The 15,081-nt window shown below is 45.2% G+C and overlaps 1 long non-coding RNA gene across 1 annotated transcript; it reads right to left on the minus strand.

Moving 5' to 3' along the window:
- Positions 1 to 1,060: 1,060 nt before the first annotated feature.
- LOC109306125 lies at positions 1,061 to 12,166 on the minus strand. The gene is made up of 3 exons (XR_002099864.1): positions 12,019 to 12,166; positions 4,338 to 4,342; positions 1,061 to 1,072 (listed from the first exon to the last, which is right to left on the minus strand). It is a non-coding gene; the product is annotated as an uncharacterized LOC109306125 (long non-coding RNA).
- Between the last annotated feature and the right edge of the window lie 2,915 nt (positions 12,167 to 15,081).

The following is a 15,081-nucleotide window of genomic DNA, read 5'->3' on the forward strand; positions in this document are numbered from 1 at the left end:
GAAGGATAGGAACTGTGCTACAGTGTTCAGTGGCAAGACATTTCATAGTTTCTAGGGTCAGAAGGGACCTGAGTAGATCATCTAGTCCACCGCCCCACTATGGCAGGAAGCAATACTGGGGTCAAACAATCCCAGCAAGATGTCCATCTAACCTCCCCTTAAAAGCCCCCAGGGTAGGAGCCAGGACCACCTCTCTTGGAAGTTGGTTCCAGATCCTAGCCCTGACCGTGAAGTAGCACCTCCTGATATCTAGCCTAAACCTCCCCTCTGCCAGCTTATGACTGTTATTCCTGGTCACTCCTGGCAGTGCACGGGGGAACAGTGACTCCCCCAATGCCTGCTGATCCCCCCTGACTAGTTTATAGTGTTCCTGGCTTAACAGCATTAATGACAATAAGAAGATACAGATACCCAGAGGACTTGGGATATAGAGAGGAAAGCGAAAAAGTGGAATTTGACCAGGCTGTGCTGAGAAACCTGAGGAGGACCAGAATCCACACTGTGTGGGCCTGCAAAAGCATCAAGGACTGGTGGGAGCGAATCGTGCTGACAACTTGGAATGACCAGCAATGGCTGGAGATGTTCTGAATTAAAAGGGAGATGTTCTACCATATTGTCTCAATGCTGGGGCCCCATGTCATTAACATGCGTTGGGCCATCCTGCCAGACAAAAGGGTTGCAATGGCCGTCATGAAACTGGCCAGCCCATCCAGCCACCGCTACATCATGAACCAGTTCAGCATGGCTGCCTGCATGGTTGGGCTGGCAATTCATGAGGTATGCCAGCTGCTGAAGGGGATTGCTGCAAACAAAACTATCCACCTGGCAAATCCACAGCAAGTCATAGATGGCTTTAATAAGAAGGGGCTCCTGAACTGCATAGGGGCTTTAGACAGCACTCGCATCCCAGTGTTGTGCCCTGCAGGGCGGGGGAAGACATACACAAACAGGAAAGGATATGCCCCCATGATCCTGCAAGCTGTGGTGGAACACCAGGACTGGTTCACTAACATTTATACCAGTTGGGCTGACAGTGCACAAGATACACGTGTATTCACAAACTCCCCTCTGCCTGGCCTCACGGAGAAAAGACATTATGCACCTCGAGTGGGGGAGATAGTGATCCATGGTGTCACCATTCCCCCACTTATATTAGTGGACGCTGCCTACCCCCTAAAGCCCTGGCTCATGAAGCCTTATGTAGGGAGTGTCACTGACCCATAGAAGCTGGTTTTTAACTACTGCCCAAGCAGTTGCAGGATGGCTGTGGAATGTGCATTTGGCCAACTGAAAGGACGATGGAGGGTGCTTACATGCCAGCTTGAGATAGAGCAAGAAAATATCATGGCCCTGGTAGTGGCAGCCTGCATGCTGCACAAGATCTGTGAGAACCACAGAGAGGTTTTCAAGGAGTTGTAGGAAGAAGCAGTGTGACAGGCATTGGCCAGACTACAGAGATGTGTCCGGGCAGAAACAGCAGCACAGGGACCGAAGAGATATCCTCAAGGAGAAGCTGGTCAAGCAGCCCTTGTCAATGATTGTCTGGCAGGATATATTGCTGACAACACCACCTAAGAATGTTTTATTCTTTGTCTTCATTATGCTGAAATAAATTCATTTCCACTTTATATCTGTGTCTGTCTACAGGGGCATGTGGTGTTGTGAGGGGGTACGGAAGGGAGCATGGTCAAAGGAAGGGGGAGGAAACCTGGACTAGGGGTTTGCTGCTTCCAGACTGTGAGTGGTTTGTGGGAGGGGAGCATTACACACTGTCACCCACATCTGAACAACCTCTCCCCCACTTGGGTGAGAAGATTAACTATAGGTCTTGGTGGGCTAGGTGCGGGGCAGGGAACCAAGCCAAACAGCAACCCACATTTTCAAAAAGTTCCAAAAATATTTATAAAACAATTCATAATATACCTCCAAAAGCTGTATTTGGCACTACACAAACAGATTGATGGTGTACCTGGGCAGGGAACGGGAGGGTTCCCACGGGAGCCCCCATGGAAACTGTACAAAGATCAATGAGCTTGGTAACACTGGGAAATTTAGTCAAAAACAAACAAAAGGGGGGGGCAGAAGAGCTTGCCACCACCAAAATCTTTGACAGCAATCGCCAATCAACCAGGCAGCAACAAACACCCACCTACCCACCTTCTACTCTAAACCCTAAATATTTTATATCATAACAGTTATCATAGCAGCTGCAGCAAATGAAAGAAAAAACACACATTTGTAACATGGTGGGATGGGAAGGGAAAGGAATGGGAGGGGAAGATTGAAGCAGCTTGTCTTTGAGATTGGGATGAGATCTTTGGGATTGGGATGGGATCACATACTGATGGAGAGACCAGACTGACTGGGCATAGGCAGGTGCAAGAGGCAAGGATTTTGGGGTGACCATGACCACACCCAGGGGAGACTCCCAGCGAGAGTCAGAACTGCCCAGTGAGAATCCAGGGGCAGGGACTGGGGAGCCCAGGTTTGTTTACGTACACCTCTTGCTATAATATATTAGGAAAGACTGTCAAATTGGTATTTGACTCCCCTGCTGAAATCCATGAGGAAAGACAAGACTTAACTCACTCGAAAACTCCATTCGTGTGAACACGAATGCCGTGTTGTGCAAACAAAAATGCACTACACCAAAAAAAAAAAAAAAAAGCCACGTTAAAATTTTCAGGCACTCCACATTAACACCCGTGTCATCTACACACACCCATTAACAATATTTCCCAACTGCTTTGAGGTAGCTGGGCTTTGGAATGTCAGATGAAAAGAAAGAAATTTGACAGGATCTTTTTCCTCTTGCATCATGCAATTGGTTTTATTCAAAAGAATCCTCAGTGACCTGTCACCATGTTAACTGACAAGCTGACTACTACTAAAAATTCTGACCATGACAGTTTATCTGTTGTTGCATTGTCGATGTAACTTTGAAGAGAGGAAAAACTAAAACCACTCAAATGGTCAGGTAAGTTTCTATAACTGGATTGGAACCTAATTTTAAAGGTCATAAATTCACTTCAAAGAAGGTACAGAATAGCTTGTATTCATGGACATGTCAAAGCATGCCAGTCTGGCAGAGCATTTAGTATCAGTGGGCACGTCCATACGAGCATGCACGTGCCTCTTGCAGCATCTCAAATCCCTTTGAGATGCTGCAAGATGTACGTGCAGGAACAAAAAAATGTTCCCCATGCTGCATATTTGCAGCACAGGGGCAGAATTTGATATCTACAAATTTGATATCCAAAAATACCCTAGGAAAAAAAAGTAGAACAGGGCATGGCCCTGGACCATGCCTTGAGGCAACCAGAGGCTCTGTCATCCATAGAGATGCAGCCAGAGCATCTCTATGGCTGACTCTTCCCCCAGTGTTGAAGCACGCTGCCTGCAGTGGCCAGGACCCGGGCCCTGTACCAGGTAAGTGAGGGGGTTGGGGGCTGGAGGAGGAGGAGAGGACCATGGGGGGCCCTGCCCAGCCCCAGAGCCCTGCTCATTTCCCCAGTCCCCCCTGCTCACACCCCTAGTTCTACCCCAGCTCCTCCCTCCTTCTCCCAGGACCCCAATCTATCTCCCTAGCTCCTCATCTCTCCTCCAGCTTCCTGATTGCTTCCCTGTCCAGGCCTGGTCCCCCCATTGCACTCACCAGCTGTAGCAGCAATTGGGGATGCTCAGGCCCTCCTGTGACAGCCCCCCCGCCATGTGGCATGGGGAAGCAGGGCTTAACCCTGACCTCCTGGCACCCACACTGCCGCTGCTGCATTGCACAGCTGAGGCCCTGCTTGGCAGATTGCCACATGGTGCTGCACTCTTTCAGGCAGCTCAGGACTGTGACTTGGGGCCCTGCACCACTCACAAGGATCGCCTGCTGTGCCAGACCAGGTCCCGTGTGCCATTGGGCCAAGTCACTTCCATGCATGCACGGCATGCAGGGCCAGGTCCAGCACAGCAAGCAGTCCTTGCAAGTGGCTCAGGGCCCTGGGTCACAGCCTGGAGCTGCCCAAAAGCGTTCCATGCAGTGCCCTGCTAAACAGGACCACAGCCGCATGATGCGGCAGCAGCAGCATGGGTGCCAGGCAGGCAAGTACCAGGCAACACATGAGGGGCAGTGCCAAGCGGCCCCAATGGTCACTGCAACTGCTGGAGAGTTCATGGATGCTGGCACTGGTGGGGGTGGTGAGTGATCAAAGGGTTGGGGAAGTGACCAGGGAGCTAGAAGAGTGAACAGGGGGGGCTGGGGGAGTGGGCAGAGGGGCTGGGACCCTGCAGGGGAGGAAGTCTATGTTACTGTGTGGGTGGCTGTACCCTGTGAGGGTCAGGAGACCCACCCCTCCTGAGCAGCCAACCCAGACAGTCACCCCATACCCACAGTCCCCCCACCCCTACCCACACACCAACCCACATCCCCCCACACAACCACACCCCTTTCTACCCACCTCCTGCAAACCCCATATCCCTGCATCACACACCTCTCACGTGATAAGAATTCCAAAAACAAACATCAAAACATACAGATATTTAGAATTTATTTTATTATGTTGATAGGGACACTGGTAGGCTTTCAAATTGCTTTAACATTGTAGGTATAGCAATAAAACATTGCCTGACTGATCAATCCCTCTCTCTATATATAGTGGTCTTTTGTTCTACTTGTGGAAGAACATGGATTTTGGGGGTATTTTAAAAAGTGATTTTGAGGATGGTGCTTCAGCAGTCCATCTGGCACAAGGGGTAGTATCCCCAGATACCAAGTAGCTGGACCTCAGAAGCTCCTGTCTGTTTATATCTTCCAGAGATCATGGGCCTTAAGGCTCACCTAGTTAATTAATAACCCCCACTGTGCGGGGCCAAAGTTTGACAGATACAACTGATTTTTTTTTTGGTGGGACCACTAAGGAAGAAAAGGGTAGGAGTGACATGGGTTCAAAATGTGAAAAGAAGCTCTCCAGAGGTGGACACCAAGCAGAGCCCCCTGGGCTATACCCACCAGTCCTCTATAGCTGTGGGGGAGTGTAGGCATGGTCAGTCAATTAAGAAGTGATCCAGTGTAGGTGTGGTGTCAGATGGGAGAGAGGGAGATTCTCTGCTGCACTGAGAGGGGGCAGCAGCAGCAGCAGAAACAAAAGCAATGGTAGAAGCCATCCAGTTCAGCCATTCAAGGTGTGCTTCTGGTGAAAGTGGAGGTGTCCTGCCAAAGCAGCTGGGCAGGCAAGGTTCCTTTAGGCTCTGGCAGTGATGGTGGGGGAGGGGCCCACAGGCAGTGCAGGCTCCCTCCCCAGGCTGTCCCCTGATCGCAGCTTGGCGGCAGGCTGGCAGCAGACTGGGACAGGGGTGCAGAAGCTGAGGTACAGTGCAGTGCAGTGCACTATCCCTGAGGTGGGTAGCAGTGTGCAGCAGAGGACATCCTCCCCTGCTGGGGGGGCAGCAACAGCAGCAGCCACCCAAGGCAGGAAGGGGTGTGGCCAACTTACTCCAAAAGCTCTGAGACCAAGCCAGCAGCTAATAGTAGCCAGAGGCAGGAAAGGGCCTAGCCATCTTTCCCCTAGAAGCTCCTGAGATCAAGCTTGCAGCAGGCAGCCACAGCAGCAGCAGCCTGGGACAGGAAGGGGCGTAGCCAGCTTCCTCCCAGAGGCTCCTCCCCCAGAAGCTCCTGAGGGCACGTATCCGTGAGCTGCTGGCCAGGGTAGGTTTTTATACTTCTGGGCCAGCACAGGTGCTAGCCCCAGTCTCTAGCTTTCCCTGGGTGCATACCCGGAAGAAGTTGGGCAGGGTTATTTTCCCCTAAGTGGCACAAATTGTCCCACAGCAAAGTGCATGTCCGGGCACATGCGCTGCGGCAAAAGGCTCGGCTCCAATTTGTGCCATATCTATTTGAGCTGCTGCAAGCACACATGCCTGCATATGTGGACATGCCCAGTGGGGGAATGTTAGAAGGAGATTTTAAATCAGGACCCATGATGGATTTCCAGAAGAAAAGAGACCATCCATTGGCACATTTCTGAACAACAGGGTATAATGTTGTGCTTTTCTCCAAGGTAGCAATTATTTTCAGGAATTAAAAATAAAGGAAATTGGAAAGAGTTGGCCACTTTTTCTTACACTAGGCAGGGAAGTTTATTAGAATAATAAACAGTGTAGCCTTTATCCTCAAACTCCACATTTGTTTAATAGTATGCTTGCAAAACCAAAAGTACCTAGGAATGAACAAATAAACCTTTAGGCTAAACCTAAAGCAATGGTGCCCAAACTTCCAACCTTGGAGGCCAGATGAGCGGTGTGGGGTTGGTCCACAGGCTCAATCTCACACAGGTTGGTGGATGGGGTCAATCCATGGGTGTGATTCCATGCACCAGCCCAGTGCTGCACAACAGGATCTGGCCATGAAGCAACCCTGCACACCAGGGTACGGCCATGTTTTCCAGCCCACCAGGCTCCACATGGGTCTGGAAACTTAGCAGCAAGAGGTCGACAATTAATGCGGCCACCACGCTCTCACCATCAAATGTCCAAGAAGTCCCATGGGCCAGAAGACACAGCTCTGCAAGCTGGAATTGAGCACCATTGCACTGAAGTTTGCTAGAGCAATAAATGAAAGGAAATGACTATTAAGGGTGCATTCTAAGCCTGATAAAGTCCTATGCACTAGTTTCACTTGAACCACATGCTTAATCACTAATGAAGTCAATAGCACTTAAGTGCATGTGCGTAAGTGTTTTGTAAAATCATGGCGTCTCTCCTGAATTCAGCCCCTTGTGGCTGGGAGTACTGGAGCCCACTTGGGAAAAGTATGGAATATTCCTTTCTCTGTTTTGGTATGGGATGGAAAGATGACAGAACAAAGTCTCTAGAAGATGCATGAAATAAACCTGCTGATTTAACATTGTGATCCTTAGAGATGATTTTCTAGGTCTGTGCTCTGGTGGAAAGGAATTGTGATCAAGTCTATGCCAGCAAATTATGAGGGAAAATTCCTGATAATCTTTCAACTCCAACTGAGTTAGTAAGCAACTAATCCCTATGAATGTGAACAAGCATTACCTTAAACAATGAATCCCTGAAGGGAATGTACTGCAAGGCGAAGATAGAGAGAAAGTAGTCCAGGCCAGCATACATGATTTTCACTCTATTTTGCCAGCTCTTGTTGGTTTGTATTCAATTAAAAACAAATGCATTCTTGTATCTGCGAAAACACTTTTGTTTTCTAATTTGTTATCTAAATGCATATACTTAATTGTACCTTGTAATTTATTAAATGATTACCTGGTGGCCCTGTCAAAGATAACCAAGAAGAAAAGACTGCCTTACAAATAATGTTTGAGAAGTGACCAAATCAATCATTTCTTTTAGGTTGCTTGCAACGCTTCATTCCTTATAGCTTTGTCAACAGCTAATTTCTTGACAGACTTCTAACTGGGATTCCCTATTAATAAAACTTTAATCCACTGAGCTTTCTTCACTTTATTTCAAACCAAGCAACTTTACAGTGTTGTGAAAACTCATTCAGAGCACTCCTCCTTCTCTTTTTAGTCCCCTGTTTGATTTCAACTTGTTTGTTCTATTATTTCTTTCCTTCTTGTGTAACATCAACACATTAATATATTTTTTCCCAATAAGGTAAAATATTAAAACCCTTCTGGTGGTTCCTTTTTAATCACTTTTCTCACTTCCCCTTCTGTAATTTCTCTCTCTACTCTTGTATCCTAGATTCTGTGGGTTGCTGGCATTTGCCTTCACTTATATCTTTTAATCTTCACCTGTCACTCTTTTGAGCTGCTATTTCAGGCTTATATCTATCATCTGCCACTTACTTCTCTCATTTTACTTTATTTTTCTCCCCTATATTTCAGGAGTTCGTTTTTAAAACACTCATCACATCTTCTCACTACTGAAAAAAAAATACTTATAAGTCCAGACTCTGCTCTGTTGTACCAATGCAATCCCAAAGACTTCAATGGAAAAGCACAAACATACATGTGAGAAGAATTGAGCTCTCAGTCTCTCATGGCTGACTAAGATGTCTGTCTGAAAATGGTAATAGCAGATAAGATCAAAAGAATGACTAGAGAAGAATTCATAACTGGGTACATGTGATCTTTTACTCTGAACAGTGATACATTGCAAGGCATAGAAATGATGAAACTCCTAGATGAAGCAGAGAAATAGTTTCTTCAGCATCAGACTTGATGTCTCCTGTGATTTAACAATCTTACATTGATTCAAACACCACAGTTGGCCAGGAACAACTTTTCTTATCAGACTTAGACAAGGGTAAAGATATTAGTTACACTGTTCCTGAAGTCCCTCCCCAACTCTGCTATCCGTGGCTTATAACAGTGTTGTCAAATAAAAGGTCTATGTGCTTGATCCAGGCCACAGAGGTGGGTTATCTGGTTCTTGGGGCTTTCTGCCACAGCTGCCAGGAGCCAAGGAGTTAACACCAGTCTCTCAACCCTGCTGCTGTGGATGCTGGAGCCTGTATCATCACCTACCCAACACCCAGGAGGTGATCAGCACAGAAATTAGTATTTCTGGTTACCCCTAATGTTCACCTCCTGGCTGCTGGCCACACCAACACTGAGACTCTAGCAGCCACCGCAACAGGAGTTGAACAGTGACTGTGTCAATTCCTTGACTGCTGGCACTAACACAGCAGTGCCAGCAGCCATCCTCAGAAACCATATGTTTGGTCTAGCCTGTGAAAAACTCTATAGTCCTGATCCGGCCCATGAGGCAAAATGATTTACAATATTGATTTGCCATCCCTAATTTACAATCTGTGATGGCTTATGACTCCATTCTGCAAAACTGTATGTTTTAAAAAGCAATTATAACTTGTTAGCATTTTGCCAGCTCAGTTAATTGGCCCTTGGCTGTAGTAAATGGCTTGTTAACCCTTGTTAATTAAACTCCACACTCATAATTGTGCTAATAGAAAAACAGATACACATTGAACAAACCTGTCTAAGTGACCAAAAAGCAGTAAATTATATATTGATTTACACTTTGCAATATAAAGTAGAAAGTTCAGGACCAGCTGAGATCCTAGAAATCTTATTTTAATTTAGGGAGCAGTATTCTACGCTGAGTTCATCAGCCGAAAGATATCAAAACATGGACTCAGAGTAAAATCAAGAGGCTGTTTTAAAACAGTCAGTCTGTTTACTTCGTGCTTGTTACAGGCTGACAACTTCATCAGTGAGACCAATATATGTAGGCAGCTTTGATGGAGACCCTGAAGTCTCAGACTGAGGCAGTATCAGAGTGGTGAATGCATCTCAATATAGCATCAGAGGCATGGGTTTGAGCCCCACTCCAGATCGTAGTAAAGATCATGTCCTCCCAGTTGTTTGGGTACCTGGTCATTCATGCTGGGGAATCAACGGTGTACAAAGGAGTGCTATGCTGGCCACATCACTCCTTTGTACACCATTGACTACAGAACTAGCTTAGCTTTAACCACACTAGCCCTATGGGCCATCAAAATCTGGAGGACATTTGACCATGAATCCCACAAGAATGGTATTTTTGCACTTCTGTTTCTAGCAGCCTGGAAGGAAATGGCAGAAATTGAAAAATAAACGTAAATTATAATTTCATACAATGTTACTATGTATCTGACAAAAGCACCTTGAAGCCCTAACATGCAAACAGTCAACTATCAAGTCAAAAGCATCTGATCACAACCAGCATCTTTCTAGGTAAGAACTCTTACACAGCCCCTACACATAGCATGGATTTGCTATATGGAATCAATCAAATCAAAGCATTGCCCATGGAGCAAAATGCAGAAATGACCACCTTCAGCTATTAACTACATTCATCTATAGTGCCTATATTTTAAAATAACTACTCTCCATGTATATTATTTCCCATCCCTCTTACATTGGTAGGTCTGGGAACCTGGGCAACATGGCAAGTATATGGAATATGTCTGTATATAGCCAATGCAAGTGAATATGCTTCCAATAGAAGTATGTGGACAGCACTTGAGGTTCTTGCCCTATACATTTATACAGTGAATTTCATATTCATGCATATAAAAAAATGGTAGGAAAAGGAGGAGGTGGAACCAAACAGAAGACTGAAGGGGGTAGGGTGGAGGGGGAAACAGACATATTCATCCTGATTTAAATGTCACAGAGAAAAACCAAATTCAATGTCACCCTGTAAAACACAGACTAATATATTTCTGAGATGGGAGGAAGAGAAAACACACTTTCCTAAAAGCATTCTTGAAAAATACTCAACAGAAGGGGACAATGAGAACCCCCGTTGTTACACACCAGCAGCCTGCAAGCTCATGCACAGGCAGCCATTTCCGGAACAAAGAGAAGTCATTAAAGATCAGGCATGTTGAGAAAGGCACACACCTGGGTTTATAGCTGAGATGAAAGAAACACTGTACACTCAGATTCAGGCTTGTGTTTAGATTCTGTAAAAATAATCTCTTGAAAAACCAGGATGTTCTCTTTTTTAAAAAATTATATGGCAAATAATTGGTTTAAAGAGACATCCTCTGGCAGCATTTGCAAACGAAACATCTTCACATGGAGAGCCTGAAAATAAAACAGACTGTAAACAACTACAAAAATTACTTCATTGTCCAAAAAAAGAAGGAAACAAAAGAAGAAAGAAAGAAAGAAAGAAAGAAAGAAAGCTTCACATAATATGGAAAAGGAAAGTGTCATTTTAAAAGTTCAGATTCAACCACCTAACAATCTGATTCAAACCCCACTGGAGTCACAGAAAAGACCCCTAAGGACTTCCATGCACTGTGTATCAGAGCCCAAGCTATTATTTATTGCTCATGTATACTTGGTCATAATTATTGAATCCTTTTTCTGCCCTTATCTAAGAGGTAATATAGGTGAAGAAACATCCTGGTTTGCACTATTTGAAATTAAGTTTATTTAAGCAAATGAAATCTGTCCTAACTTTTCATGTGGCAGCCATCTTTTAGAAACTCCACCCAGCTCTCCCATACAGGTGAGGGAGGCTGTTTCCATACACAATTGCTGAGCAGCAAGATTCATCGCTTCTAAAGATGGCTGCAGGAAATGTGGATGGGAAGGAACTTTAAAGACTGTATTTTTATGGTTTGTTTAAACATAGGGCTTTCAGAGTATGATTATATAATTCAGAATAAAACTGTGAAGATCAATAGTGAAAAATCCAGAAGCAGGTTAGAATTATAGAATAAATAGTAAATTAGGGTTGGAAGAGACCTCAGGAGATCATCTAGTCTAACCCCCTGCTCAAAGTATAACCATTCCCAACTCAATCATTACAGCCAGGCCTCAAAAACCTCTGAGGATGGAGCTTCCACCACCTCTCTAGGTAACCTGTTCCACCACCTGCCTAGTGAGAAAGTTTTTCTTAATATCCAACCTAAACCTCCTTTGCTTCAACCTGAAACCATTGTTCCTTGTTCTGGCATGTCACCACTGTGAACAGTCTAGCTCCATCCTCTTTGGAACCAACTTTCAGGCAGTTTAAGCCTGCTATCAAAACCCCCCTCAGTCTTGAACCCAATTCTCTTAGCCTCTCCTCATAAGTGATGTGCCCAGCCCCTAAACCATTTTTGTTGCTCTCCACTGGACACTCTCCAACTTGTCCACATCCTTTCCATAGAGGGGGACCCAAAACTGGACACAATATTCCAGATGTGGCCTCACCAGTGCAGAATAGAGGGAAATAATTACTTCCCTTGACCAGCTGCAACCCTCCTATTAATGCAGACCAGTATGCTGTTAGCTTTCTCGGCAGCAAGGGCACACTGCTGAATCGTATCCATTTTATTGTCCGCTGTAACACCCAGGCCTTTTTCTGCAGTGCTGCCTCTTAGCCACTCAAATCCCAAGCTGTAGTGGTGTATGGGATTGTTCAGTCCTAAGTGAAGGACTTTGCACTTGTCCTCGTTGAAGCTCATGAGATTTCTTTTGGCCCAGTCCTCCAATTTGTCTAGGTGACTCTGAATCCTAGTGGTATACTCCAACATATCTACTACACCACCACCCCAGCTTGGTGTCATCCATGAACTTGCTTACAGTGCAATCCAGCCCATCTTCCAGATGGTTAATGAAGATAGTGAACAATAATGGCCCCAGGACAGACCCCTGAGGCACTTCACTTGATACCACCTGCCAATTAGGCATTAAGCTATTGAATACTGCCCATTGAGCCCAACAATCCAGCCAGATCTCTATCCACCTTACAGTCCATTCATCCAACCAACCCATACTTCCTCAGCCTGCTTGCAAAAATGCTGTAGGAGACAGTATTAAAAGCCTTTCTAAAGTCAAGGTATAGCCCATCTGCTGCTTTCCCTGCATCCACAGAGCCAGTTATCTCATCATAGAAGGCATCAGGTTGGTCAGGCATGACTTGCCCTTGGTGAATCCATGCTGATTGTTCCTGATCACTTTATTCTTCTCTGAGTCCTTAGAAAAGGATTCCTTGGGGACCTGCTTCATAGTTTTTCTGGTGACTGAGGTGAGGCTGACTGGCCTGTAGCTCCCTGGATCCTCCTTCTTCCCTTTCTTAAGGAGGGGTACGATATTTGCCCTTTTCCAATCAGCTGGCACTTTCCCCAAACACCAGGAGTTTTTAAAGATAATGGTCAGCAGCTCTGCAATCCCACCAGCAACTCCCTCAACACCCTTGAATATGTTGCATCTGGCCCTATGGACTTGTACATGTCCAACTTTTCTAAATAGTCCCTAACCTGTTCTTTCACCACTGGTGGCTGCTCACCTTCTCTCCGAAGTGTACTGCTCGGTACAGTAGTCTGGGAGCTGACCTTGCCTGTGAAGACCAAGATAAAAAGCATCAAGTATTTCACCTTTTCCTCATTATCTGCCACCTCCCCCACTCAGTAAGGGACCCACACTTTTCCTGATCTTCCTCTTGTTGCTTACATACTTGAAGAAACAGGGCTGGCCCATCCTATGCTGCGGAACTTGCAAACGGGGCCCTGCAGCAAAGGGGGTCCCTGTGTCTGATTGCTTGCCACCCCCTCCCCCCGCTGCCAATACCACCGCTGCAGCAGACTTCATGTCCAGCCACTCACCACCCCCACACCTCCGCCACCAACACCACAACCGCAACCGGCTTCATGTCCAGCTGCTTGCCACCCCTCCTGCCACAGTCACCACTGGCTTCATTGGCCGCTTACCACACCCCATCCTCCTGCCACCAGCCTCTTTGCATCAGATGGCCCCAGAACTATTTCTTGCAGGGGGGTCCCCAAAAATGGTGGGCTGGCCCTGTGTAGAAACCTCTTTTTACCCTTCACATTCCTTGCTAGCTGCAACTCTAAGTGAGTTTTGGCCATCCTGAGTTCAAACCTGCATGCCTGAGCTATATTCTTATAATCCTCCCTAGTCACCTGTCCAAGCTTCTACTTCTTGTAAGCTTCCTTTTTGTGTTTCACTTCACCAAGGAGTCCTCTGCTAAGTCAAGCTGGTTGCCTGCCATATTTACTATTCTTCCTGCACATCAGGATAGTTTGTTCCTGCACCCTTAGCAAGGTTTCTTTACAATACAGCCATGCAGTCCATCTCCACCAATACAAGATTCCTGGAGCCCATCTCCAATCCAATTAAGTGGCCTATTTTTGTGCTGAAAAATAGGACCAGTCCCCACTGTTATCCTTTCCAATACCCATCCATGTGTGATAGCTAAAAGCAACCTTATGCCTGCTGAAAAGGTTGTATCAATCTTGTACATTATTTGAGACCAATGAGAATATACTGATTTTTGTAAAATATATGCTTGAGTTGTATTTAATATTTTCATGCCCATTATTTCTAATGGAACTACAGCATTTCTTTTAAAAATATGTCCCATCTTGATTTTAAAACTCAACTGCATCCCCATGAAGTTGATCTAGATTTAATAACTCTCATTATCAAAAACATCTTACTTATTTCCAGAGAGAATTTGACTGACACCAAGTGATGTTCTGGTCCTTGAAACTGCATATAATACAATCTTCCAATATTTGTTACTTTCCACTTTTGACATAAAAAGGAGTGAATGATGCATCATTTAAAACAAAACCAGCAGCAAATGCTACCTCTCTCAACGGTTCTATATGAAGGACTTCCCCCAAACTTTCCCCATGAACATTTACACCTACCTACCTCCTGTCTCACCCAAAAAAAGAGATGCACCTTGCCATATGTCCTTAAGGTCAACCATTCTAGACCACTGGGGACTACAAATAGAAGCTAATCTACTGTCCTAGGAAGTGATCCATCAGTTCCCAGTGTGAGCCCTTTTAGTCCCCTTTCAGTTAAACAAAGAGTTCAGCTGACACTTCTGCCAACTGACAGCATATTGAGCCCATATCTAGCTTGCTCTAGCACGTAAGTTCGTATTTATAGTGCCTGAATAGCGAATTCTGCAAATATGTATTTAAGGAATTTTAAAAATCTGGTTCACTGATCTGCTAGAACTATTAGCATCTATTCTGTACACCCATATTTACAAAGTTGATAACGTTTATATTAACCACCCAACGGGCTGTCACAGAGCTGTTGTTCCCTACTGCCTTATTAGAACCCCCACTGTAATGGGATTTTAATATTGATAGACCACAAAAGACCCTTTAGTAATTTTTAGACGCACTGAAAACACAGAGGTTGGCACAGAACATTTTTATTTAAAAAATAGGAATAATCTTGGGTTCTGAAACTGCCTTAAAATTGCAGAATGTGACCAACTGTTGGATGGCTAGATTATTTGCTAGAGAGATTATATTTCTGGCATTTGAGTTTTAGCTGCATCCTTATAAAAGTTAAAACAAGCAAAGTTACCTTGTGTTAAAAATAGATTCCTAGCTGAGATGCAGCATGGTCCACCAGCCACCACGGAAAGAGTCTCATAAGTATTTTGGCTATGTAGATGGACTGTGCCTTTTCACTTCAAGTCCTTATTTTGGCATATTGCTAAAAATGAACAGCAGTGTTTCTTCCATCAGGTGCAGATATACAGAGGTCATTGCAATTTCCACTACTTGAAACTTTTAGAATAACAGTTTGATTTTTATTGCTAAATTTCTGGTTATTC

Source organism: Crocodylus porosus, unplaced genomic scaffold (assembly GCF_001723895.1).
Source record: "Crocodylus porosus isolate Cpor-Errol unplaced genomic scaffold, CroPor_comp1, whole genome shotgun sequence".
NCBI lineage: Eukaryota > Metazoa > Chordata > Crocodylia > Crocodylidae > Crocodylus > Crocodylus porosus.